The following is a 6,075-nucleotide window of genomic DNA, read 5'->3' as shown; positions in this document are numbered from 1 at the left end:
TCTAAGTAGTTATCAATAGTTTCATCTATATCTTCAATGTAACTTCCAACTTTATCAGTTATAAAAAATTCTTTCATGTTCTGGCTTGAGTTTAAATCAAAGTACTCTGTGTTTTCCAGGTACTTGCAATTATGACTATATGAGTGAGTAGTTAGGGCTATTCTATTTCTAAATTCTGCTTGACTTTCATTTCATGCAAACTTAATTCCGGAGTAGATACTATCTTCAGTTTTATTTTAAGGTTTAGTGAGAGGTTTAGTTTTTTTTTATATAATTTGCGTTTTCTTTAGTTTTAGTTTCAGTTTTAGCTTTAGTAGAATGTTTGGGATAGATAAAGGCTTCATCTGAATCATTCACCATCTACAAAGTTTTAGCTGGGGGTTCAGTTAAAGCCCCATTATCAAACAGTTTCTCTAACAATTCTTTATGTTTAGAATCATATGGTTGATGCCTGTATAAACTCTTCTTTGTTTCAAAGGATAAATTACAGACGTTGCAGAAGTTCACTATGCTGTTAGTTGAGTGAGACATGGTGTATTTCTTGGGGGAAAATTTATAATTTTTCGAAACTGGAAAATTGAAGTGTGATAAGTGTAAAAATAAGCCTTGGAAAGAATGTTGTAATGATTGTAAAGAAATAGAATATTAATGTTATATATGCAAGGATGAATTTAAAGTAAAAGATTATAATAATCATTTAGGAGAACATTATGACAATCCAGGTCAATATCTAGAGTGCAATATGCGCAAAGTTTATAAGCATCTCTTTTTCTGTAGGTTTAGAAGTGGAATATGCAGATTGTGCATCTATCCTAATAGATATAGATTCAGTCATGCTAGACATCAGTTCAGAGAGCATGTATAGAAATATAATATCGGTGTGGCTGGTTCTCACTGATTAGATTTAAATTTTGAACCTAAGCAAAAGTTGAGTTATTTTTATATAAATATTAGCAAAATTGTGGGTGAACGGGTGCTTGGGTTTAAAGTTGAATTTTGATTTTTTTTTCGAAAGTGTATATAGTAGTGGAAAAATCAGGGGTTCCAGTTACCAGTTCAATTTGAGTCATTCTCCCGAATGCGGCTAGCATGAGGAGGATGAGAATTGGGCTGGTGGCTGGAACCCTTGTTTTTTCCACTACTACCCTTCCTGAAATCATTTCTATTGTATATTGGACACAGCGTAGTGGTTGAAATTCATTTAAACGTGAATTCTGCAGAGTCACTTAACCTTGCTTAAAACGCCCCAAAGCAATTGCCAAACGGACAACTTATTCTAGTATGTTTACTAGAAGATGTAAGACTCATCCTCAAGCATGTTTTAAGATTAGGTTTAAAAGCTTCTGAGGACAAGAGTGACAGTGGGAAATACTCGTTCAAATTCGCAAAAAATTGGAAATACCAGTCTCAATAATTCTTAAATTTTTGCAACTGTGAATAAATGTGACGGAATTTTGTCATATTTTTCCAATTTTTTCTATCTTTCGTAACTTCTGTCCTCATTTTTACAGTCACTTTCATTCACAATTCAAGTATTAGACAAAATGTAAATAATTGTGTCATTTAAACGTCACAAATGTCCGAAATAAGGCGAAATTTTTTAAATTGTGCGTTTGTTGACGTAATGGCAGCTTCCATGTTTTAAAATGATGAAAGTCAATGAACAACAACTTCTGGTTATGTAAATATCAAGTTCTGGAAATTTCATTTCTGGCACTGCCATTTTTTTGGCATTTTATAACGTTTACGTTCATTTTTTAAACATGGTAACATTATTCTAGATACGGTCACTTTCTATTTCTTGTTTGAGTCTCAAACCGGTACGTGCTTTCAGATTAAGGAGAGATTATTCAGTTACTTCGGGGGCATATAAACCTATAGTGTAGCGTAATTTGCTCGAAATGTAAGTCAAAGTTTGAAGAAGTTTGAACATCGCCAGGACAAATTGTTTCAAACAAAAACTGAATCTATTCGTTTTTGCCCCCAAACCCGCTTCTCAGATTATGTAATGTTATATAACATGTTACTGCATGAACAAAGACCGAGCGCCCGGGGTTGTAAAACATGTTCCCTTGTAGGCTGAGGGACATTATAGATGACAAAAACAATGCAGATCTTTTTCCAATTGTGCCCCCGCCTCTCAAAATTACTAGCTGCATAATATTTGCACCCCCAAGACCTGCGCCATGTTTTTACTCAATGATTTACAATGTGACACACTTCGTAACTCAGATGCATAGCTTACACTTTGGAGGGGGGGGGGGGAGCGAAAAAGCTTGCAACGTGTATTGCAAAATCTGACAATATAAAGAGCAGGCTATTCAGAAACTGTTTAAAAAAACTTGATTGCACATGGTAAAAATTAAAACGAGATGATTCGAAAGATAGGAATCAAAGCAGAGTGTATAGTACAAAAATTGTCCTCTAGCTGAAAAGAAGAAAGGTTGAAGATACACTGCAGTTTCTATAACCCCCATGATATCAGGATAAAATCCGTATGATACAGAGATGCTCTCTGCAGTTTTAAAGAAGTTTAATTGAAGGTTCTATTCCAACTGTCAAATAGCAAATTAGCAAGTGAAAAGTCGGTCGACTGTGATCCAATATGTACTATGATCAATCGAAGGAAAATTGAAGAACTCCTACTCGGGATATTCGTTGATAAACGAGACAATCAGACGGAAAAGTTCTCTTCATCAAAGTCTATTGAAAGCGGCATATACGACGCGGATGATTTTTCTGATTTCGCAGTTATTGGACAAACAGAAAAAATACCCTGCCAAACTTTTAATTTTTTTCATACTGCTATATCAATCAGGAAATTAAAATTTGAAACAACTTCTTGCTTACTAACTGTAACTTTGACCCTATTGATTTTTTTGGCAACAAACTTACTTTTAATTATTGATTCAGGCATTGTTTTCTTATCATGTTGTAAATTTTTCAGGCAATTGTTTTTCTTGTCTGATTCAGCCATCTTGTCATGTAGTGCTTTTCTCCATTATATTTTTGACTTCAGAGAGCGTCTTTTCTTCTATAGACATTTCTACTGCAATAAATTTTGATAAAACCTCACCAAATTTTCACCGTATTGTCATCTAAATTTTATAATTGTTCTCTATATCTTTTCAAAAACCTTTCCCGGGTCGAGACCGAATGGTTAGCTTGTAAGAACTTGCAAGTTTCTTGCGAAAGATGGTTAACTTGTAAGATTTTGCGAGTTTCTTTCAAAAGATGGTTAACTTGTTAGAATTTGCAAGTCGAGTGGTTAACTTGAAAGAAATTGCAAGGCGAATGGCTAACTTGTAAGAACTTGCAAGGCGAACGGCTAACTTGTAAGTTTCTTGCAAGTTCGTTCCGGTCGAGCACAACTCTTATTCGTTAATTCATTTTAACATTCAGTCATTTACTGTAGAAAGAGCGTAGGAGTTAGTTTGTTTAATATAATACAATTCAACCTAAGTAGACAAAATGGTTACTTTTTGAATTGTATCATTTCAAGAGAGTTCCTTTTGCATTTCCATAAAAAAAACTGTAGATCTCAATTAGCTTTTTCGCGATCGCTCTTTTAAATATGTTTCCAAAATATTGACTTTGATTGAATTTTCAGATTCATATGTCAGTATTTTTCACAATAATAAAATTTCCCTTCGTTTTTAAACCTTTTTTTACACTTTAATTCTTACTTTTCCAGATTCTATTTTTTCCAAACATCCGTTTACATTCATGTCTCGCAACTTTTTATTTCCGGTTTAATGCGTATTTGTGTGTATGTGGGTGTGCGTGTGTGTGCATGTGTATGTGTTTGCCTGTGAATGTGTGCATGCATGTGTGTGTGGGCGCGTGTGTGTGCGTGCATGGTGTGTGTGTGGTATGTGGTGTGTTTGAGAATGGTTAACTTGTAAGTAACTTGTAAGTCGAATGGTTAACTTGTAAGAGCCTTGTAAGTAGAATGGTTAACTTGTAAGTATCTTGCAAGTCGAATGGTTAACTTGTAAGAAATTGCAAGTGTTTGGAAGTAAAACTTGCAAGGCGATGCATCGCCATGTCAGTTTCTGCCAGAAACTTGCAAGTTCTTACAACATAACCATTCAGCCTCGACCCGGGTTTGCAAAATCTAAATTGAAACTGATTTGAGAGGAAATGATATTACCCAAAAAGAAATTAAGAGGGACCAAACTTGTACTTGTGGAGGAAAAGAAGAAAAAGTTAAACTGCATAAGCCCAACTCAAAGTGATGCGAAATTTAATTCAATGAAAATCAGGTTTATTTGTAGAATTGGATCCACTGCCCAGAACGTTAGATCTTATGCTTACCACGTTAGGGCTTGGATCTAACCCGCAAATTGATTTCTCATGAGATCAGTTGGTAAACGTGCTGCTATTTGCGGAAAAGAAGTGTTGGTGACTTGTGAGTGACAGTTAATTGCGACAGAAGTGACTTCTGGACGTTGTTTGCAATTTTATGGTGTCGATCAACATGTCCTGGGTTAGAAGAATTTGATTGCGAGAAGTTTTTTGGAAGTCGGAAGACAGCTTCAGCTCGGCAAATTTTTAGCAGAATAATGTGACACCATCCATTACACCAATTTTTTTAATCTGTCAAAATGATCTTTTTTAAGCTGCAGGGCTCATTTTTTCATATTTTTTTCATTATGGACTGCATGAAATTGTTTTGGGAGTCAGTTTCACTCTGCTATATGAAATTTCTTTACTTAGGCTAGCAATTTTTTGCGCATTCAATTTGGCTTGATGTTATAGAGAAAGATCGATTAGATTCTGATGTCAAATTATATAAGGTGTCTGAATATATTGAAGCCTTCTTTGTCCCAGAGAGATTCAATATATAAAGCAGTGACAATTGATTTAATTTTATTCGCTTTTTTAAAAAAAGTAATTCTATTAGGATGAAATTGAATTCTACCCATGAAAATACTGTAGTTGACTTATCGTTTTCTTCCAATGTACGCATTCAAGTTTTTTTGGTTCTGATTTTACCCGAAAACCTCAAATTATTCTTCAAATTTTATTAATGCAGTTCGTCTTCTGATAACTGATCTTAATTTAACAAGGCAAGAGTTCATCGATCAGAAGCAAAGATAGAGTAACGGCATCTCGTGTGAATTGGGTGTCGGTAACGTGGGGGGGGGGGGGTCAATATCAAGTGCAGCAATAAAAACTGATGTAGCAGCTTCGCTTTTTTGCTTCCCTATAATAACAACAACAACATTTTCCCAGTTACTACCCAAAATCTTTTTTGTTTTCCGTTGCAGAACACTTGATTGAATCAGTAAATTGCTTGGATAGATTGTCTCAAAAAATCTTAGACCTGTTGATATCATTTTTTGTTGAGAAACAATTATAAATTTTTCAGAATTAGTAAATTGTACTAATGATTGTTTTTCACCTTTAATTTTTTACTTTTTCTGGGTTAAAATTTCGGCACATTTCGATAGGCGAAATCTGTTTCGTTTACTTACAGACTGTTGTGATTCTGACATCCTTAATTGTAGAATTAGCTTTTAAATTTTTTTTAATGAAATTTTTCTCAAAAGTAATCATATGACTATAATTAGCAACTCTACAAAACATTAGTTAATTTATCTTTTTTGAAGAGTTGAAATTATTTCTCGGAATGAAAAATCTGGTTCCTGAAAAAAGAGTATGCTTGTCTTTCACGGGTTTGTTTATTATATCCATTATAAAAATTTCCCGCAAACTTCCCCCCGGGGAAGAATGGTTGGGTCTCTTCAAGATTCTGGCAGATTCTTTCAAGAAATTGTTTAATTACAAGATCTGCCAAAAAAATGATTATTTTGGAATATTCTTGCGAAGACAGCAGATTGCGTTCAGGTTGGTCTGCGATTTGATTGGCGGATTTCATTCATTTTCTTAAACATTATTTTCTGATAAAAAAACGCAACTCAGTAGGTCAGCCTACATTTTAAAGAAATCAAACTTTTACTACCAACTAAAGCTTTCTTTTTCATTATTTTCTGCTGAGAGCATTTCTCAATTTAAAATCAGTTATCCAAAAATAATGCTTTTAAAATTTCTTATCATAGCATCTTCAGT

Source organism: Convolutriloba macropyga, chromosome 10 (assembly GCF_964194025.1).
Source record: "Convolutriloba macropyga chromosome 10, txConMacr16.3, whole genome shotgun sequence".
NCBI classification, from domain to species: Eukaryota; Metazoa; Xenacoelomorpha; order Acoela; family Convolutidae; genus Convolutriloba; species Convolutriloba macropyga.
Note: the sequence above shows the minus strand (reverse complement) of the source record.